The 23,561-nt window shown below is 41.8% G+C and overlaps 1 long non-coding RNA gene across 1 annotated transcript; it reads right to left on the bottom strand.

Moving 5' to 3' along the window:
- Positions 1–6,677: 6,677 nt before the first annotated feature.
- LOC143523589 (uncharacterized) lies at positions 6,678–7,926 on the bottom strand. Its single transcript, XR_013133411.1, has 2 exons — positions 6,873–7,926; positions 6,678–6,736 (listed from the first exon to the last, which is right to left on the bottom strand). It is a non-coding gene; the product is annotated as an uncharacterized LOC143523589 (long non-coding RNA).
- Positions 7,927–23,561: the final 15,635 nt, after the last annotated feature.

The raw sequence follows: 23,561 nt of genomic DNA, 5'->3' as shown, positions 1-23,561 counted from the left end.
GATCGATGTGAATGACGCCCCAGAAGAATTCTTTGCCGAACTCCGGATGACGTGAGTTATTTATTTACTTTCGTATAAGGGATTTACGTTGTTATAATGGACTTATAGCCTACTGTTTAGCTAGTCGAAGCCTCTGGACCCCAAGTACGTATTCCTGCAGGCTGGATCAGCTCCAAATATAGGAAGGACTAAACTCCAAACAGGTCGACATTAACTCCGAATGGGTGTGGCCTTCTCTTAGATCCGTTGTTATTGGCCATATTCAGCCTTCTCTTACATCCGTTGTTATTGGTCATATTCAGATTTGGAGGTTTTTGTGGTACGACTTGTGGCAGTATTCCGACAGTTGTTTGCAAGTCATTTGCTTGCCGGACAAGATGGTCGTAAGTAAACCAAATGTCTACAAAGTTTAATGTATTTTTCATAGCTGTGTATGTCTTTGTTTTTGTCACATACAGTTAATTGTTGCATCTAGTTAATAATATTGTACAAGCCACGTTGCGGTGTTCGCTAAATGGTAATGTTAGCCTTGTTTGATTACATGTTAAACGTATGACGAGGCTGAAGTTGGTTACTTATTCGCAGTTTGAGATTCGTTTGGTTAGTTATTCGCAGCTCCGTATTCGGCGGCTGAAGTTGGTTACTTATTCAAAAAGGGTGTGTTCACGATGCGTGTTTGCGGCGCACTTTGTTTAAAAGCGATAGATTAAACGTTACATTAAACGAGCGTAGGAGCAAACATTTAAGAGGTTATTGTTTCCCATACTGATTTTGTGAATGTAAAAAATAAAAATATAATGAAAGCATTTCATTTGTAAAATGGTTTCTATTTCAAGTCGTTTCAATTGTATGCAATTTGTACATAATGATTGAATTCGTCAGCATTTCTAACGTATTCTTAGAAATACATATTCTTAGATTTGAAAACTAAAAACACAGAAATGCTGTTCTAGAACACAAATAATCGGAAGAAGAAATACCAGCACACAACATGGCATATTGAGCAGTGGGTAGATAGGTGAACGCATTTAAAGGGGCAGATTCAGAGGCTTAATGAAAGTCTTATTGATGATGGGCCAGAGAAATAACAAATGCATCATGAAGACAGGTCACTCCCTAAGAGAGGAACCTGATTTTAGCCTAATCCAACATCATTTTATACCTCAAATCTAACTGGAAACAGCATATTGAGTAAAGCGTATAGGTGAAATGGGTCAGAGGGCCAAGTTCAGAGGTCTGCTGTATGCCTGTAATGTCTTGGGCCAAAACTCAATTGTATCATACATAACTAATTCCTATATGTATGAGGAACCTGATTTTGACCTGGCCCAGAATCATTTTAGCCCTCAAATCTAAATGGCAAAATGGCATATTGACTAAGCGCACAGGTGAAATGGTTCATGAGGTGGATTTCAGAGGCTTGCTGTACGCATGTAAGGAATTGGGCCAGGCAAATAACATATGCATCATACATAACACTTTACTATATGTAAGGGAAACCTGATTTTGGCCTGGCCCAGCATCATTTTAGCCCTCAAATCTAACTGGCAAAATGGCATATTGACTATTTAAGCACACAGGTGAAATGGTTCATGAGGTGGATTTCAGAGGCTTGCTGTATACATGTAAGGCATTGGGCCAGGCAAATAACATATGCATGTTCTGATACGGCACATTTACTGCTTTAGCTAATAAGCTAATACGCTTATTAAGCAGTTCTCAGCTTAAAGTTCAAACTCATATAGCTAGCTACATATAGCTAATTTATACAATCAATACATTCTAATTATTCTTTTAATGCTGGAAACATTTTCTGATACGCAGGGCCGGCCCTTCCATTAGGCGACATAGGCAAATGCTAGGGGCGCCGTATGTCCAGGGGAGCGCTCGTGTGAATGCGTTTTTTTTTTTTTTTTTTTTTTTTTTTTTTTTTACAAATGAACAATTAATAAATGTGAAAACAAGCAAAGTCCACATAATCAATCAATCATTCAATCAATCAAATTTTATTTATATAGCGCTTTTTACAACAGTTGTTGTCACAAAGCAGCTTTACAAGTGCCGAGTCCTAGCCCCCAGTGAGCAAGCCAAAGGCGACAGTGGCAAGGAAAAACTCCCTAGTTTTTTGCATGAGGAAGAAACCTTGAGAGGAACCAAGACTCAGGGGGGGAACCCATCCTCCTCTGGCCGACACCAGTCACCATGACAACAACAACAATATAGACAGAATGTAGACAGAATGTAAACAACAATTTAGACAGAAAGAAGAGAAAGAAAAGGAAAAAGATGTAATAATGTCCATCATGATGTAGGCATCCAGTTAGGCAGGAGGTGGCCGGCCCAGGATGGATCGCTGGTCTCCTCATCTCATTATTCCTCAAGTAGGCGGGCAGCCATGTGGAGAAATGAAACAGGGAAAATTAGCTCTGTATGAGGACATATACAGGACAGGTGAAATTATAAACATTTCTGGAGTGTGGCAGCAACTCCGGCATTAAGTTAAATTATTAGCTAAAAAGGCAGAACCAGAAGGTAACAGACTTGGGGGCATTCTGAGACAATGGCATCCGTCCACTGCACTGTCAACAAACTTGAGTGACCACGAGCAGTGACAGGACGACAGCACCAGCGCCCCAGTCTACCGTAAAACCCTTTGCCTGTGAACCCCTGGATCTGTACCTTTATCTAAGGGGGGATATTAATTATCAAACGCTAAACTAAATAAGTGGGTTTTCAACCTAGACTTAAAGATTGTTACTGTGTCAGAGTCCCGGGCGCATTTAGGAATATCATTCCAAAGCTGAGGGGCCTTACAAGAAAAGGCTCTTCCCCCTGCTGTTACCTTGTTAATTTGTGGAACTAATAACAGACCAGCACCCTGTGAAATAAGTTCCTGAAGGTATTCAGGAGCAAGCCCGTGCAATGCTTTATAAGTTATTAAAAGAATTTAAAAGTCAATACGGAATTTAACTGGGAGCCAATGCAGGGCTGATAGGACTGGACTGATATGCTGAAATTTTCTAGTTCTGGTCAGAACCCTGGCTGCGGCATTTTGAACTATTTGAAGTTTATTTAGATTCCTATTTGAACAACCTGACAGTAGTGCATTGCTAACAAAGCTAACAAAGGCGTGCACCAATTTTTCCGCATCATCCTGTGATAATGCATTTCTTAACTTAGCAATGTTGCGGAGATGTAGAAAAGTTATCCTAGTAGTATTATCTATGTATTTATCAAATGATAGGTCAGAGTCGAGTATGACGCCTAGGTTTTTGGCTACAGTGCCAGGTGTAATGGGGTAGTCTGCGAGATTAAGCATTAGATATGGAATTTTCTGTTCTGAGGCCTTAGGGTCCAGAAGGAGAACTTCTGTTTTGTCCTCATTAAGTTGGAGGAAGTTTAGAGACATCCAGCATTTATATCTCTTACACAGGCCTCAATTTTTCTTAAACTGAGTTTGTCATCAGGTTTGGCTGATATGTAAAGTTGAATGTCATCTGCATAGCAGTGAAAATTGACACCATGTTTTTTTATAACTGTGCCCAATGGTAGCATATATAATGTAAATAATAGTGGTCCTAAAATGGAGCCTTGCGGGACCCCTTATTTAACTTTTGTACGTTTGGATGGAATATTATTGAGCTCTACAATCTGATAGCGATTTGTTAAGTAAGAATAAAACCATGAAAGGGCTGTGCCAGAGACTCTAACCCAGCGTTCTAACCTTTCTAGCAAGATCCTATGATCAATTGTGTCGAAAGCTGCACTAAGATCAAGAAGCACGAACAGCGATACATAGCCTTGATCTGAAGCAAGGAGGAGATCATTTGTTACTTTAAGTAATGCTGTTTCAGTACTGTGATGGGGCCTAAAAACCAGATATAGGCATAATTGCTGGGCAACAGCTTTTTCTATGATCTTGGATATAAATGATGTTTTTGAAATGGGTCTATAATTAGATAGTACAGTAGGATCAAGATTTGGTTTCTTAATCAGAAGTTTAATAACTGCTAATTTACATGATTTGGGCATGTCACCTATTGTAATGGATGAGTTAACTATAGGTAGAAGAGGTTCAGTTACCGCTGGTAATACCTCTTTTAATAACTTTGAGGGAACCGAGTCTAGTGTGCAGGTAGCACAATTTAAGGAAGAAATAATTTTCTCTAATTCTGATTGTGGGAGTGGATGAAAAGCATCAAGTTTTCTCCCAGTATGTGATTTAAATCGATATCAACCAAACCAGATGACATACCAGATGTATTGCTAATAAAAGGTTTTATATTTTTTCTAATATTCTCTATTTTGTTATTAAAAAAATCTATAAATACATTACTAGTGAGGTTTACTGGAATCTGAGGTTCTGCACCTGCTTGATTTTTTGTAAGTTTGGAAATAGTATTAAAAAGAAATCTAGGATTGTTTTTATTTTTCTCTATCAGTGAGGCTAGGTATGCTGAGCGTGTTTTAGCGAGTGCCCGTTTGTAGTCAATAATGCTATCCTTCCAGGCACAGTAGAATACTTCCAACTTAGTAGATCGCCATTTACGCTCTAATTTACGTGCTATTTGTTTTAAGTTTCTAGTTTGGTCAGTGTACCACAGAGCGAGTTTTTTAGATCTAGTCTTTTTATATTTCAGTGGAGCTACTATACACTGTAAAAATATTTGTTGAATTTACGGTAATAAACTATAAAATAGCAACAGTAAAAGATCATAAAGTAGAAAACAGTATATCACTGTAACAGATGCAATAGTTTACTTTAAAAAAATAAACAGTACATAAAATTAATTTTTACAGTCATAATATGTAGAAAGCACACATTTTTAATGTTAATTTCAATATTTTAGGTAAAATATATTGGAAAATTCCGTAATGTAGTAAACAAGGAATTACCCTAAAAATAAAAAAATATTCAGTCTAAATTACAGATTTTGCTGATGAGTAGCCTACATTTCAATTTACAGTGAAAACCATTCATCAATCAGCAAAATCGCACCTTGATTTCTACAGAAAGAAAATGCTAAAAATATGGCCAGTGCTGAAAGGTAAAGCATGTTGAAATATAGGACAATGTACTGCCATTTTAGAAATTGTCTTTGTAAATATGGGTCAAATATTTATACATATAAGGAATACCGTATTTTCTGGACCATAAGGTGCACTTAAAAGTTTTCGATATTCAAGTCTTGTGCTATCATTGCTGCCTTCAGTCGAATGGTGACTGTAGAGACGCTTCTCCCGCTGTTCTTTACTCAATTACGTTTTACGTAATGTTCTCTGGTTAGTTTATCGCTGCCAGCGTACACATTACGTATCTGTGTCAGGGACAGATTTTTGAATTCAGTGCACATACATACAAGGCGCACTGCTGATTTTTGAGAAAATTTAAGGCTTTTCTGCTTAAAGTCTGTAAAATTTTGTAGCGTCTGTCCACTGGGGGCGGCGCTACTTTCCATGAGCCCCCGTTCGTTATTGATACGCGTTATGTGTAAGTGTTATGACATGCTGTTGTTGATTATGTATTTGATTATATGTTTTGATAGTTTAAGTCTCCCTGTATTAGTTTATGTAGTTGTACATTGTCTGAGTCTACCTACCGTGTTTGTGTAATGTTATAGTGCTAATGACCTGCCCTCATGATTCACGTGTTGTGTTAAATACGCGTGATTACGGCTTCATGCATGATTACATTGCTAAGGCAAAATAAGTGACTTGATGCCTTAAAATATGGCATATAATATCTATATTATATTATAGATCATTGGTAGATCATTGGTGGCAACAACTGGGAGGTCCTAGTGATGGCGGCCTGCCAGTAATTTACTGTGAAGTTGGACTTTACAATCAAATACTGTAAAATAATAATGGTTGTAATGTATTCATCATAGAAATAAACAGTAAAAAAGTTGTTAATTTTACAGTGTATTATTTTAAGCTGTAAAGTCATTTTCCGTAAAAAGAACAGTTCTAAATGATGAAATTTACGGTTGTCAAAAAAGATACCGTAGTGTTTTTTACATGGTCACCGTTTTTTTTACGGTAAAGTTCTGGCAACCACAGCTGCCAGTCTTTTACCGTAAATTTAATGGATTTTTTTACAGTGTATCTAGAGCTGATCTGCAGGTATTCTCTATGCAGTTGGTTAGACTGTCTAACTCTCCTGGATCGGATGGCGAGTGGGCTAGAGCAGTTAAATCAAGGAGGGTTTCAATAAACTGTGTTGCTGTTAATGAATTTATCGAGCGCTTTATACACTGCCGAGGAGACGGGCGGGTATTTATGTTAAGATGAATCTCAAATTGGACTAAATAGTGATCAGAGATAGCTATGGTTTGCGGGAGTATATTTATATTATCTACGTCAATACCCAACGTTAAGATTAAATCTAGGGTATGATTTTGATAGTGTGTGGATCCTACACATTTGTTAGAGAAAATGTACTTTTATTTTCAGATGGACTAATTACATTAATAGACAGCATCTCAAATGAATTAGAGATATCTAAGTATTTCTGATGAATTTCTAAACAGTCACGATATATTACTTCCAGAACTTCAGGAAAGAATCCATACCTTACATTCTATAAGGGAGGAGGAAGAATATCTGGACTCGATTCTTGCCACACAAACCGCTGACAAAACTGTCCCTGGCAAAGAAAGAGACGTTTCTCTCCATTGTCGCTGGGATGTACTGGGGGCAAAGCCTAAGCTCATCTTGGCCTCAACTCCTAATCCTGTTAACAACAACAATGATAAGGGCTGGACTCTTGTTCGGGGGAAGGAACGTAGCAGAAACCAGCACAGCAGCGGCGGCAAGCAGCAATCTCCAGAACAGAACATTCTTCTCGATAACAGATATGAAGCTCTCGCCTCAACTGAAGTAGCAGAAACTGAGCAGTCTCGTCACAACATACTGCCTCCCTCTCCAGGACATCAAGGACATCAAGCACACCCCAATCAGCATCAGAGATCCGACTCCAGTCTGGCTGCTAAGCATGCGTCGGTTGGATTAGTTACGGTTTGTCTTCCTTGTTTCATCTTGTTTCTCTTTGTTTGATTTACTGGTTATTCTTTCTTTCACTACTCCCCGTCAGGTTGTTTTCCTTGTAGGTTTAGTTTGTAGTAGTGTGTTTCCTTGTGTATGCATGCGTGTATGTATCCGTGTCCTCTGATCTATCCCGCCCCGTTTCAAGGTGTATGTTAATGTTTCTAGTGATTCTGTTTAATGCTTCTGAGTATTGGTCTACGTTTTGTTAATGTGTCTAGTTGTTGTGTTTCATGCTTCTATCTGTAGGTCGGTGTTTTAGTGATGTGGTTCTGTCCTGTTTAATCGTGCCTGAGCTTTGTGTTTCTATATTATTATAGGTCTGTCGTGGCGTGTTTGAACTCTGTCTGTTTAATTATTCTCACAAGTCTGTCGCTTGTTCACCTTAGTTCTCTTTCCTCTTTGTCTAGTTATTTTCCTTTGTGAGATCTGTTGCCTGTCTCATTTAATAAAATATTTGATACTTGCGGTTGCGTCACACCCGCCCCTTTAATTCGTTACAGTTCCCAACACTGTTGTTGACCATAACTGCGATTAGACACTGTATTCCATTTTACACTGACCTGAATTTGTTAAGAATAAACCAATACATTAAAATGTGCAAAAACCTCACTGATTAACAATGAATATGTACTCTGAAGATCAAAATATAAATTGCATTTGGAAATATAATTATTAAATTTTGATAATAACCTGCAATCATTCCAAACTAATAATTACAGTACTCCATTAAATGTATAAAGATATGATATGATATGCTACATCCACAGCAATTTAATGGATAGGATTGCAGCGGAATCTTGTTCCTCAATTCAGTTTCCCGGATGGCGAGACTGACATCACGCTGCTCAACCAATAGAAGCGGCCCCGCTAAGCTAAGCCTCAACTCTAGCCTGGTACGGAGCAGGTTAGTTCAAACGTATATGTTGTGAATATATTACAATATATATATATATATATATATTACAATATATATATATATATATATATATATATATATATATATATATATATATATAGGGGTGGGACGCGATTAAAAAAATTAATCGAATTAATCGGAAGCTTTGTAATTAATTAATCAAAATTAATCGCATTTTAATCACATTTCAGTATTTAACATGAGAAATATTAATTTAAGTTTGAATGATGAATGAATCAATGAACATAATCATAAACTTCAACATCTTGTTTATTTTTCCACCAGTCTACTACACAGACCAATATATGTGTAGTGTGCAGAAAACAGTTCAGAACATTGGAAATTCTGATCAAAAATGTTGTTTAATTTTGGGAGTTTTGCTCAGGATATTGGAAGAATTGAAGTAAATCAGAAGATGTTTTTTAATAGCATTTTAGCAATTTCTTTAATTTCCCAGGCTTCTGCCACAGGCATCTCCATAGTGCCTAGAAGTGGTCTTCTGCATGCTCAAAGCAAATGACTGGATCTTCATCATCTATAGATTCATCATCTATATGAGCTGTCACACCAAGAAAATTCTTGTTGCTAACAGAGGTCCAGTGATCCCCAGTCAGAGACACATTTGTGGCGCTCTTCACAATAACCTGTTTTACTTCTTTCCTCATCATACAGCTGCTGGATTTTCTTCGACATTGTCTTTCTGGGGTGAGTTTCCCAAAACGTTCTTAGCGCCAAGTACTTCGTTACCTCATTCTTACGTATGAGGTTAAGAAGTACTTGGCGCTAAGAACGTTTTGGGAAACTCACCCCTGGACGGTAGTTCGTAACTTGCATCAGTTGACGCAATGTGCAGCGCTTCTTGTAAGTCTTTATCTTCGACCACAGGGAGCGGACAACACAAATAATGTGACGCGTCATGTATAAACGGGAGTCGCGCGCTACGGCCACTTGCGAAAGTTTAATCCAGTCTTAATGGTCCAATGAAGGTAATTTACAAACCAGGACATTTCCTCACAGGATGTGAATTACGGACGTTTGGTCACCCTATCGTACTAGGAATACATTTAGCAGCTAAGTTATCATTACTGACCTGCGTGTTAAGCTGGGCGTACACTGTGCGATTTTTGGCCCATTTTCAGCCGATTTTTCACTCGTTTCGGCTCAATCGCGTGTCGTGCATCGTATAGTTTACACAGGTAAACGAGGAGCGATTCACACCTCACGACCAACTCCCGATCAGAAATCGCAGCGTCGCAAGAATATCAAACATGTTTGAAATTCAAATCGCTCCTCGTGAGAGTATCGCACTGTTGAAGCAGCTCCACGAGCCGACTCTCCCTGCGATTTAGTCGTACAGTTTGAGCTGGAGCGGAGTACACGATTTAAAATATCGTACAGTGTACGCCCAGCTTTAGCCGCAACATGTTTTGCGTTGAGGTGGTAACGAAGGGTGGAAGTGCTCCTGTGATAAGCGAACTCCTTCCTACATAAAGTGTAAATAACACTATTTTTGTTTGTACTTCCATCTGAAGTTTATTATATTTAAATTTCCCATCCACCAGCGTAGCCTCTTTAGTCATCTCCATCATGATCTTATTGTGCGTCCATATAATTTGTATGTCTGGAACTCGTGCACTGAGAAACATTCCACGGTGCAAAAGTGTCTCGTCCGTTAAATGCGTTAAAATGCGTTAATTTTTTTAGTGCGTTAATTTTCCTGTAATTAATTAATCGAAATTACCGCGTTAAAGTCCCACCACTAATATATATATATATATATATATATATATATATATATATATATATATACACACACAAATATATTTGATTGGATTTCACTGAGCGGGGCAAACCTGTTGGACACATGAACTGAGGAGAGGTGCTCTGGTGGTCTAGCGTTGGCATTAGCGTTATCTGCATTCCTCACTCTGACTATGCCACCAAGACGTCACCCATTCGCCCCGCTGTGAGTGTAATGCGGGAGTACAGGGAGGTACTCACCGCGTATAATGATAACGGAGGATCCAAGTGCCATCTAAAACCCAACAGCGTATGCACAAAACAAAACAAACGCGGAAAACTCGACGCGTGAAAAGAAAAACAATATAAGCCGTGAGAGCACGGTAAAACAATAAACAAAACGAACGCGGAAAACTCAACGTGTGGGAAAAAAACAAAAGCTCAACCGTAAGGAGACGGGAGAAAGTAAACAAAACAAACGTAACCAAAATAGCGCGGATAAAAGCGACGCGAAAACGAAACTGAAAATGCCAGGGAAGGAAGCTGGCCAGCAGGCAGAAAACGCCGCAAATAAACAAAACCCTTCGCAAAAATAAAGACAAAATGACAGGAAGAGAAATAGGCTTGTGAAAACTTGAGAATGGTCAGGGAGCGACGTAGGAGAGAAATCTCGAAGGAGAGCAGGAGACAAACAGAGAGAGAGAGAGAGAGCGGTGACGAGACACCTAGTAACAAAAGAGTCATAACCACAGGGAATGAGGATACCGGCTGAAAGTGCATAGGGAAACCACAACGAATCAGCAATGATCCGTTTCCCAAAGCTTCCTTAAGAAGCCTACAAACAGCTGAAACGGATCATTGCTGATTACGTGCAGAAAGTCTAGGACTGACTCGGGTGCCCCTCCTAGTGGTAGAGGGAGTGGCAGCCGAGTCAGCCCTGACAGTGAGGGCTCTAACACCGGAGTTGCGAAGGCACTAGTTCTCCCTGGCGCGTTCACAGCTATTACTGACTCTTGATCTCTATCCCTCAATAATGAGTGGATGCGGCGCTCTAAACTTTCCACTTTAACACAATTGGGTAAGAATAATAAAACATATGTATGATTGGTGTTCTCCTTATCAGGAGAGGAGGCACAGTAGACTGGATCAAGGGAAAAAGTACAGAAAGATAGAGAGGTAGACAGAGAGAGAGAAAGACAGAGAGAGAGGTTCTAACTGAGGAGCAGACACACAGATAAGGGAGTGAACTGAATGTCATATGTATAAGCTAAAGCTTTTTTACCTATATATGTGTTAATCATGTAAGTAGGACACTGAAGCCATTCAGTGTCTGGTATGGATCAGTAGGCCTTAAGCCTGGTTTATACTTGACGCGGCGCGAGGGTCCGGCGAAAATGACGTAATCACTGTGGCTCCGCCGATTTGCGAGGTCGTGCACCTCTCGAATTTTGTAACTTTGCACGCGCCGCGCCTCAGCGCAATGAACAATCATGTTTGCAGGGTTCATACACCTGAAGGCGATTTCGAGCAGACACACTAAGAGATGTAAAAAGAGCATTACAGTAATCAATGCGAGATGATATGAAAGAGTGAAGAAGCATCTCTAATTCTGCATTTGAAACTATATATCTCAATTTGCTAATATTTTTTAGGTGAAAGAAGCATGAACTTGTCAGCTGTTTAACATGTTTGTCAAACAACATCGACTGATCAAATACAACTCACAAATTACGCATACTCAAGTGGATAGCAGAGGAGAAAGACCCAAGGACATTTTTGATAAGAGGGTTCATCTTCTCAGGAGCAAAAATCAGTATCTCTGTCTTATCTGCATTTAACTGCAAGAAATTATCAGCCGTCCAGTGTTTTATAGCTTCCAAACAATCTAACAACCTCTGAAGACTCTGAATTTCACTGGGTTTAAAAGAGAAATGGAGCTGAATGTCATCTGCAAAGAAATGATATGGAACATTAAAATTATCAATAATCTGACCTAATGGTAACATATAAATAGAGAATAATAAAGGCCCCAAAACTGAACCCTGTGGAACACCACATGACAGTGGAGCAGAGTCAGAAACATAGTTTCCCATTGAAACTGCAAAACTTCTCTCAGTTAGATAGGAACCATTTTAGATAGTAAACCATTTTAAAACAGTACCAGATAACCCCACCCACTCTTGTAATCTTTTAATTAAAATGCAATGGTCAACAGTATCAAATGCCGAGCTAAGATCAAGCAATATCAGTACGGAACAGTCACCTACATCAGAGACATCAGCAAATCTACATCTACATCAGACATCAGCAAATCGTTAGAAACCCTCAATAGGGCTGTCTCTGTAGAGTGTCGCTTCCGAAAACCAGACTGAAACTTATAAAAGCAGTGAGTTGATTAGCCACCACTTTCTCCAGAATTTTCGACATATAGGGGAGTTTAGATATTGGTCTATAATTTTTTAGCTCTGCTGGATCCAGATTGGGTTTGTTTATCAATGGCTGAACAGAAGCATGCTTAAAATAAGAAGCAACCCAACCTGACAACAATGATGAATTTATAAGAGTTAATACTGGCTATACTTTTAAGAATACTGACGATGGTATAACATCTAAAGGGCAAGTAGAAGGTTTCAATCTCTTAATCACATCCATCAAATCATCCAGAGTAATGGTTTCAAATGCATCCATAATTGCCGAGACTTATCGGCAATTTACCCTACCAAGTGAGTTGCAGTTGCAGTGAGTTATTGAGTTGCAGTGAGCTGCAGTGAGTTAGTGAGTTGCAGTTCAAATGTGGAATAGGTATTTGTGTTAACTAGCTGGCAAACAAATTGCTTATTCCAGACAACTGCAAGCCCCTCACCACGACCAGATGAACGAGGAGTCCCAATAACAGAACAATCCAGAGGGCAGAGTTCAATTAAATGAGTGTAGTCCATATCACGTTGACAAGTTTCAGTTAAAAACAAAAAACTCAGTATAACATGTCATTTAAAACATGAGCCTTATTTGCCATAGAGCGAGCATTAATCAGACACATTCTGAATGAGAACTCCAAAGTGTCCGTAACGTAGGAAGAAGGAGGTTTAGCGGCACATGCAATGTGACGAATCACACGCTGTCCATCGTATTTCCGGCCTTTCCAATAACGCTGGTGAGGTTGCCAAAGAATAGTTGGATCTCCGCATACACTGGGACTCACCACCCGCAAGTAGGAAGATCTGCCGCGGCCGCACCGATTCCATGCCGCGCACACCGCCTCCTGTCCCCCCGAGGAACCAAACATCCCCCAGGGAATCCCTGGACCACAAGGCTGGAGAGTAACAGCATGGATTTGCTTCCAGAAACATCGAAGTTTCACCTGGACACAAGCTCTCTTTCCTCTCTTCCTCCTGCCGCACTTCGTCCGCGACGCCTCCGACCCACTCCCCCAACCACGCAACACCGGCAGCCCGCCAACAGGTAAACAAAATGCCGGTCCAGGAAAAGTAAAGTTCTTAGCAGCAGACAAACTTTCCACCGAATGTCTAATTTGCAGTAACGCTTGCCAAACGTAGACCAAAACAGCCGAAACATCATGGGCACATATGAGCAGCACTAGACCCCATAAAATAGGTAAAAGAGAAAGGACCAGGCAGGGGTAGCGGCAGAGCCGAACACAGGCGCCATCATGCCCCCCAGGTTTAGTCTTGGTAGTCAAGTAGTTACAATTTCAAGCATTTTCAAGTACTTTAGCCTAAATTCCAGCACTTTTCAAACCTGAAACACAAAGCAACATTAAAATGCATCATAAATGTTAATTCCCCTGTTTTTGAGGGGTGTTTCTTTATACTACCACATATCGTTTCGGAGAACACTGCACGAGGAAAGTATAAACGCTTCCAGCGTTCGCGCACGGTGGGCGGAGTCACGCGCTACGGTCACTCGCGAAAGTATAAACCAGGCTTTAGAACTGTATTGTCTTTCCTCTGGACGTCCTCGGCCCATTCCGGGAATTTGATGTTCCTAAACTGACCTCGCTGGAGACACCAGCTGGTCTCTTAGTCTCAACATGGAAGTGGCCACATCAGCTCTCAGACCATCATGAGATCACCAAGTGTGAATGATGCATGAGGGGAGAGGCCAATATACACTGTAACAAACTTTCCTGTAAAATAACAGTAAAGACTTGGCAGCTGGGTTGCCATTATGTTACTGTAAAATTAACATTTTCTTACTGTCGTTAAAATTTAGTTTTGTACTGTTAATGAGAAATACAGTTAAGAACTGTTACTTTCCTGTAAAAAAAAGGTAAACAACTGCAGTTGACTTCCCATTATGTTGCTGTAAATTTAACACATTTTTACTCTTACTAAAATTTACAGTTTTGTACTGTTATTGAAAAAATACAGCATTCACAGTTTTTATTTATTTTTTAAAGACTACTTTTGCAATACTTTACACTCAACTAATTTATTAAAAATACATTATCAGTCTTCACAAAATCTACAAACTACAACAGAATGTGCTTTGTGAATTTAGAACAGCAGCATGTAATTGCAATGTGAAAAAAACACAGCTTGTTAATGCACTTTGCCTTTTATTTTAACATACATTTAAATTCTCTACATTCAAATAGTGCCTTCTTTGTATAAAACAAACAAACAAACAAAAAAAACAACACAACCCTGTCATGTTGAGGACCCCGGCCCCTCCCTTTTGGGCGTGTGTTTACGTTGTCCACGTGCTTTGTCTGTGTCAGTGGATCTCCGTGGTTATGGGTATGTCGTGTGATAATCGGTCTCACCTGTGTTACGTGCCCGACTTGGTTTTTTTCGAGTTCTGTGTGTGTCTGCGTGTGGGTGTGTGTTTCTTGTGTTTCTCTAGGTTCCTATTGGACGCTGTCCACTGCACCGCGGGAGCATGGGGCGGAGCTACGAATATTTATGCGGGTTGCGCGCTGCTCGCGGGAGCGCGGATGAGAGAGAACCGAGAGAGAGAGAGAGAGCGCTCACCAAGGAGGAAGAGCAGGACTCTGTGTTTGGGTGTTGCGTATTGGCCTGTTTGTTTAATACGTGTGGTTGCAGTTCTGCTACATACGTTGTTGATGTTCAGTCCCATGTGTTACGCCTGACACGGGCGTATTTAATCACCTTTCCCACACTTGAGAGAGAGAGCGGTGCCGCTAGGTTTGGGGAACAGGGAAGTACGTGCGCGCATTTACATCGTGCAACACGTAGGTTACCTCTGTATAGAAACATCAGGTAAGCGGAGGTCGCCACCCCTGTACTTTTAGTAGGACTAAGAAAGCGGTATGTGTATATATGTGTGGGAGTAGTTAGGGAATTTTATTTTTATTTCTTTCTTTGGGCAGCCTCCTCCGTTCTCATACCTGTGTGGCACCAGAGAGAGGTTGGTGTGTGTGTATATGTATTTATAAGTTGTACATAGAGTTTTGTTGTGGGTTGTGTCTGGTGGAAGTGTGGTTGAGCATTGTAGTATTGTAAATAAACCAGGTTTAAGAAGGTTCTCTCAAAGTGTCATGCCTAGTATCTCGCCACCTAGATCCGGCCATAGTTGCTGTTTCTCCCCTGTAGCCTAGACGAGAGCCTAAAACCAGGGAGGGGCGTAACACCTGTGAATCGTCTCGTAATCACGTGGGGATAATGTGGTCTGTCTATTTAATGTGCGTTTGCGCAGTGTCCTGTGCTCGTCGTTGTCTAAGTCTACACGTTTCTGTGTGCGTGTTTGGATGTTTATCGTGCGCTATTGCGCAATCATTGTTAAATAAACTAAAAGTGACGTCAGTCAAGAGGGATTCTGTGTCTCATCCTTCACCACGACCCCATCGTCACAAACCCTTTGACTGAAAATAGTGCAATAAAAGAACAAGGCATTCAGACTTGGAAATATTGACATGAAACTAGTCACAACATAACAGTTCCAATAATGAAACAAGAGGAACAAACCAGACAAAGACAAACAGACGTGAATAACAGCAATGAAGTCCCAGTGAAAGTCCATCAGTCTTCTCAGCAGAGTGGATACATGTGGGTTGACTGTTGTCATCTATTTGCTGGTGGCTTTGCCAGTTTTTTTTACAAGACTTTGCCCCGTCCAGCCTTGGTACCTCACTCAGGGTTTAAACCAATGAAGCGCCTGAAAAATAATAGTGTCTCTTCAGACAGTGTAAAACTCAAGTTGTGTAACTCACTTACATTAACAACACAACAAAAAGCATAAAATGTTTTGTTCACAATAGCATACCATTAAAAAGATAAGAAACACATGTTTTAGTGAAAATACCTAACCTTTGGATGAATTCAAGAGTGCATGAGGCCTCTTCTTGGTATTCGAGATTGAAGATGTAGAAGGTAGAAAATAAGGCAGCAAAGCCCTGTCAAGAAGGTGGGTTGCATCCCCTCACATATTACATGGCCCTCAAGGCTGACCATCCAGTGCTGAATACAGCGTCCTGCTGTTCCACCTGAATCATGACAAAAAATAGTGAGTTACAGTAAAGGAAATCATCTTCAGCACTCAATTTCTGAACTAAAATTTTAAATCTGGAATACCACCCAACAATCCACCCAATTGTCACGTTGAGGTCCCAGACCCCTCCCTTTGGGCGTGTGTTTACGTCGTCTGCGTCTGCTCGTCTGCGTCTGTGTATCTCCGTGGGTGCGTCTGTGTCTGTGTATCTCCATTTCGTCTCACCTGTGGCTCGTCTCGTCATCACGCAGGGTTTATGTGGTTTGTCTACTCCCCGAGGGGGGAGGGCTCTCCTCCTCCTCCGTGTAGGAGCCCTCGGATGGAGGGTAATCCCCGTTCTCCTCCTCCTCCCCACCGTCTTCCTCGGGGCATGCGGAGCACTCCGACGGGGGGAACTCCTCCTCGTCGCACTCTTGCCCTCTTCCTCACCCTCCTCGACCTCCTCCCCAAGTTCTCACATGTGACTCCTCTGCTATGCTCTCTTCACTGGCTTCCAGTAGCGGCACGCATCAGATATAAAACATTGATGCTTGCTTACAAAGCCAAAAATGGACTGGCCCCTCCCTACATGATGTCCATGGTCAAAAGCCGATCCGTACAGCGAACACTCAGAACCTCTAGCTTGGCTCGACTCGAAACCCTATTGTTATGTATGAACCTAGAGATGTCCTACCAATACTTAGACCGCCACTAGGGCATAGGGATTCTGAATGTAACCATAACAACCAATACAATTAATAAAAAACTAGTGAGTGATCCAGCAAGTTGTCCTCCGTTCTCTGTGTGTCGAGTAATAATGTTTACTTAGTTACACTATAAGGGAGCAACATAACATAAATTGGCGACGAGTTGTGTATTTCGGAATAGTTTTCATCGACTGACAGTGAACGTTTAGTTAGCCTTGAGTGAGTTTTAGACCGGAATGAACACCCGTGTGTGTGGATAGCTAATGTGCTAATCAACTAGGAGCCAACCGTCAACGGATGCCTCGAGAACAGCTGGTGCTACATCAACGGATTCAACGACATCTAGGGCTTCAGGTTCATTTACAGTACAAGTACTTACAGAAAGATTTATGATGGCTGGAATATATGGACATATGGATGTTTTTGATGAGTCTGGTGAGCAATGGGCAACGTATATTGAACGTTTTGAGCATTATGTGGTGGCTAATGACATTCCTGAGGCTAAGAAGGTTTCAATACTCTTCAGTGTTATGGGACCTAAAACGTATGGACTGCTTCGTAGTTTAGTAGCTCCCATGGCGCCTGGCACTAAGACTTACGAACAGGTTGTGACTGTGCTTAAAGACCACTTCACGCCGAAATCGCTTGTTATAGCCGAAAGGTTCAGATTCCACAAGCGTAACCAGGGGGAAGGAGAAACGGTAGCGCAGTATGTAGCAGTGCTCAAAAAGCTATCAGAACACTGCGAGTTCGGAGCTCACTTAGAGGACGCTCTGAGAGACAGATTTGTTTGCGGATTAAAGTCCGAAGCTGTGCAGAAACGCCTTCTGACTGAGGATAAGCTCACGTTCAAGAAAGCAGTGGAACATGCAGTGTCAGCAGAAACAGCAGCACGCGATGTACAGCAGTTAAGTACTTCCCTGAAAGTGAACGCTGTTTTCGCAAGGTGAAAAATGCCGCCGCTGTGGGAAGGGAAATTATAGTGATGAGGACTGCTGGTACAAAGATCGCGAGTGTCACCAGTGTGGGAGGAAGGGTCACACGAAACGAATGTGCAGGAGTAAATCAAAATGTAGTCACGAAAGAGAACGTAAACACAAAGAGGGAAAGCCTGAACAGAAAAGCCATACACACAAACGCAGCATGAAAGATAGGAAGAAAAAGATTCATCACGTCGAGGCGAATGAAATTGAAAGTGAAGGGACGAAATCGGATAGTGACAGTGATTTGGGACTGTATGCAGTGTCTCAGAAAGGGAAATATTCACGCATATCAGTAGTGCCAAAAGTCAATGGAAAAAAAATGGAGATGGAATTGGATACAGGGGCGGCAGTGTCATTAATTCCGTTTGAACTGTACAAACGAAAGCTGCACAAACTTCCTCTGCAACCTACTGATGTCATGCTAAAGACCTACACAGGAGAGGCTTTGGCACCAGAAGGAGTCATTAAAGTGCAAGTGGCATTGGACAAGCAACAGGCTGTCTTGCCACTGTATGTGGTGAAGGTGGATGCTCCACCATTGTTTGGCAGGGAGTGGCTGAGAGCCATTCAACTGAATTGGAGAGACTTAAAGACTGTACATGTAATTGAGCACACACAGACAGACAGCTTAGAGACCGTGTTAAAGAGACACTCTGCTGTTTTCTCCGATCAGTTAGGCACCATGAAGGGAGTGAAAGCCCGGCTTACTCTCAGACCAAACAGTGTCCCCAAATTCTGCCCACCACGCAACGTGCCATATGCTCTCCGACCGCGAGTGGAAGCCGAGCTGAAACGCCTCACAGAGCTTGGCGTCATCTCACCTGTGGCGCATAGTGACTGGGCGACACCAGTGGTGCCTGTGAACAAGAAGGACGGCACCGTGAGACTCTGCGGGGATTTCAAAGTCACCCTCAACCCAGCTCTCTGCATCGACAAGTACCCAATTCCACGTATTGAGGACTTGCTTGCTTCCCTCGCTGGAGGTCAACACTTCAGTAAGCTGGATCTTTCCAATGCATATCTGTAGATGGAAGTAGAAGAGAGCTCCAAGAAGTTGCTGACCATCTCAACACAGAAAGGACTCTTCTGTTTCAATCGTTTGCCGTTTGGTGTAGCGGCATCGCCCGCCTTGTTCCAGAAGGCTATGGACCAGGTACTCCTTGGGCTGTCACACACTCACTGCTACTTGGACGACATACTTATCAGTGGTCCTGACGAGCAGACACACCTGAAAACCCTGGATGCAGTACTCAGCAGGCTAGAGGAATATGGCTTACACCTCAAGCAAGAGAAATGTCTCTTCTTCTAGGAGTCCGTGGAATACCTGGGCCACATCATCGACGCTGCTGGGCTCCACAAGTCACCGGAGAAGGTACGCGCCATCATAGACGCACCCGCACCAGGCGATGTGAGTCAACTGCGATCTTTCCTAGGAATGCTTAACTACTATGGACGCTTCCTCCCTGACCTGGCCACTGTGCTTAAGCCGTTGAACGAACTGCTGAACAAAGAAAGAAAATGGCAGTGGACGTCAGCATGTGCATCAGCGTTCCAGAAAGCCAAAGCACTCCTGGTGGCACAAGAGGTGCTCACACACTACAACCCTGAGCTGCCTCTCCGCCTTGCTTGCGACGCTTCACCCTATGGGGTCGGAGCTGTTCTCTCTCATGTCATGCCGGATGGTGAAGAAAAACCCATCGCCTATGCATCCAGAACGCTCAGCAAAGCAGAACAAAACTACGCTCAGATCGAGAGGGAGGCATTAGCGATAGTCTTTGGAGTACGGAAGTTCCACCAGTATCTTTACGGCAATACATTCACTCTGCTCACTGACCATCGCCCACTCACAACCATCCTCAGTCCAGTGAAAAGCACACCATCCATGGCTACAGCTCGCATGCAACGCTGGGCGCTCCTGCTCTCCGCTCACAATTACAACATTGAGTACAAGAAAGGGGCCCTACATGCCAACGCTGATGGACTGTCGAGGTTACCGCTCCCTCATGCCCCCAGTGAGAAACAAGGTGCAGTGGAGGTGTTCTATACGTCACAATTGGACACTTTGCCAGTCAGCAATGCTGAGATCAAGCGTCATACCATGTCTGACTCCACCCTGTCCCGTGTCATGGAAATGGTCACCACTGGCCGTTTTCCCACTACAAAGGACGCAGGAGACGAACTATTACACTACCTCCAGCGCCGCCATGAGCTCACTGTGCAGCACGGATGCCTCATGTGGGGTTTGAGAGTGATTGTGCCACCCAGACTGCGCCCCCGTGTGCTGACAGAACTACACTCAGCACACCCAGGTGTAGCAGCTACGTCTGGTGGCCTGGCATCGACTCCCAGATCGAACACCAAGCAAAGTCATGCCACTCATGTCAACGAGTACAGAAAGACCCTGGTCTAGCACCCTTACACCCGTGGATGTGGCCATCCAGTCCCTGGGAACGGATACATGTGGACTTTGCTGGTCCATTTGAAGGGCACATGTACCTGGTCGTAGTGGACGCACACTCCAAATGGCCCGAGGTACACATCATGGATAGCACCACATCCAGCAAAACCATTTCAGTGCTTAGGGGACTTTTTAGTCGCTATGGCATTCCACACAGCCTTGTAAGCGACAACGGCCCTCAGTTCTGCTCGGAAGAATTCAGCACGTTTCTGAAAGCCAATGGAGTCAAACACATTCGCTCAGCACCGTACCACCCTGCCTCCAATGGCTTAGCAGAGTGCTTTGTGCAAACCTTCAAGCGCGCTCTGAGGTCTTCCAGAGGAACTACACCACTGCAACAGCGTCTAGATACGTTCCTCCTGACCTACCGCAACACCCCTCATGCAACAACCAGAGAAAGCCCTGCAATGCTGTTCATCAGACGCAAGCTGCGTTCTCGACTGGATTTCCTGAAACCCAGCGTGGCTGGAACAGTGCACCAGTCGCAGGAGGCTCAACAGCAACGACGCCAGCTACACTCCAAACAGAGACAGTTTGCAGTTGGTGAGCCAGTGCTCGTGCGTGATTATAGGAGGGGGGAGGATAAGTGGAAGCCAGCTGTGGTGATCGAGGAGACAGGACCGGTGTCCTATAAGGTAAATGTGGGAACACAAGGGGTCTGGAAGCGTCATGTGGACCAGATGCTGACTCGGCCCGAGTCAGACCCACCAGTGACTGCGAGTTATCCACTGTCACTACCTCAGACAACCACACCTGGTACCACACTTGACCCAAGTACATCTCAACAGAAGGAGGATACTGATTCAGTTCCACACACAACACATACACCACCCAAGACACCACAGTCCACAGTAATGACACACACAGGTCGTTCTGAGATAACAGGGACTGTACGGCGATATCCTGTGAGGATCACACGTCCGCCAGTACGTTATAGAGATCAGTGAACTTAAAAAAATAATAATAATAATAAAATAAAAAAATAAAGGGAATGTTGAAGGATGTTTAAGAATGTTTGCCTTGGCAGAATGTTATTTAATGGTTGAGTTTTGGAACTCTGTAGTGATTATCAGCCGTAATTTCCTATTTCTGCCATATTTCTTGTTAATGTTATTGACAATGAATCTTAGTGGGGAGGAGATATGTTATGTATGAACCTAGAGATGTCCTACCAATACTTACCACCAGAGGGCAGACCGCCACTAGGGCATAGGGATTCTGAATGTAACCATAACAACCAATACAATTAATAAAAAACTAGTGAGTGATCCAGCAAGTTGTCCTCCGTTCTCTGTGTGTCGAGTAATAATGTTTACTTAGTTACACTATAAGGGAGCAACATAACACCTATGCTTAAAGTCTCATGGAAGACAAAGCTCCAGACTATTCTCCGTCCTGGCTCCAAGAAGGTGGAACGATCGTCCATTAGCTGCTAGGTCTGCAGAGTCTATTGCTATCTTCAAGCGTAGACTGAAGACCTGTTTGTTCAGTTCTTACCAGAGCACTAACTCAGCTGATACCACTTGCAGTTGTTCTTAAATTGTATGTCTGTCTATGGTTATTTGTGCTTCTTGGCAAATCTCTAACTTGCAAAACACTAGGTAATGACATTGACTCCTGTAGTTTAGTAGTAGTCTGACTCAATGGTTTCTTGAATTCTGGCCTATCCATACTATTTCCTAGGATGAATTCTGTGGTCGGATGCAAAGCACTTTGTAAGTGGTTCTGGATAAGAGCGTCTGCAAAATGCCGTAAATGTAAATGTTTAGAATGTCATTACACATTTTTTCAATAACTTATATTCTTGGTGCTGCATTTTTATAGTTTCACCTTGTTTAGCCAATTTTTCCATTTTTCTCTCAATATTATCTCAGAACGTAATAAAATCAGGGATGTCAAGATAGTGGCCCAAAGAAAAAGATATTTCAAAGTAAATTATAGCTTTATTTTGAAATTATCACATTATTAAAGTTATTCAAACTTCAGAGAGCAGCATGTCTTTTACCCTGCTATTACTGTCAGTGCCGAAAGGGTCTAAGCTAAACATGTCACACTCCAAAAAGGCAAACAAACCAACCCCAGCCATAGACAATTCAAAATCTTACCACATTAGCCGATTTTAGGGACTTACGCAAGCAGACCTTTAGGAACAGATAGTTGGTCTGTGGCCGGAACAGTTGACTGCTTGTCTTGACTGTGGTAAAACTACTTGTGAAAATGGTCTAGGAAGGCAAACAGTTAAGAACAGTAAGAAAATAGTTATTACAATTTAGAAAAACAATCGCATAATTAGAAAAAAACACTCCGCAGCAGCGTTGGCAGGAAGCTGCGTCGGCAGGAAGCCAATACAGAATAAATAAAGAATAAAGAAGATTTGTCTTAACACAATTTGATAAGAATAATAAAATATATGTATGATTGGTGTTCTCCTTATCAGGAGAGGGTACAGTATACTGGATTTATTAGGCTAGCTTTGTGATTCTATCTTGAGACCCCTAAAATAGGGCTTTTGTTCATGAAAGTTAATTAAATTTTAAATCATGATATTCATTGCTTGTTACATATCAATTATAATATTTTATGTAAAACTTTTCTTTTTTAAATTTTAATACACAGACGCAACATATGAACAGTAGTTTTCGTTGTGTGGAGTGCATGAAAATGGCTTTTATTTTGAAAAGACGTCAAGGTGCTGAAGAGCTTACGTTCTGTAACTTAACTTATAATTCCATCAATATTAAAAGCAATTGTGTGGGAATAAGCACAACATGTTGAAAGCTTATAACAAGCTTTTAACATTTATCATTTACATTAATTTTCTGTTATTTTAATAACCAGATCATTCGTGGTCTAGTAAGATTATGCCTATCGAGCGCTGAGCCAGCTTTAAACTCAGTGTTTTAACGCTACTATCCGTCGATTGTCAGCTACTGCAATACCTAGGTTCAATCAATCAAGCAAATTACCTGCCATTATGAATAAATGTATCAAAACGATAAAAGATTACAATTACATTTGGAATTGTCCCATGGAGGAGGAGGATTCTAAAAATCGTGTTAGCTATAACATAATAAACATAGCCATACAAAATGCAATTTCTGTGCTGTGATTAAAAGTAATCTTTTGAGCACATTGTTTTTCTCAGCTGTTATTATGTGTAGACGTCTTTAAGATCTTGCACGTCATATAATATGACGAGCAGCAGATATACTTCCTTTATCAACTTCATAGGTAGGCTACCGCAACACACCTGAGTA

Source organism: Brachyhypopomus gauderio, chromosome 9, assembly GCF_052324685.1.
Source record: "Brachyhypopomus gauderio isolate BG-103 chromosome 9, BGAUD_0.2, whole genome shotgun sequence".
Taxonomy (NCBI): Eukaryota; Metazoa; Chordata; class Actinopteri; order Gymnotiformes; family Hypopomidae; genus Brachyhypopomus; species Brachyhypopomus gauderio.
This window is presented reverse-complemented; position numbering and strand designations above follow the sequence as displayed.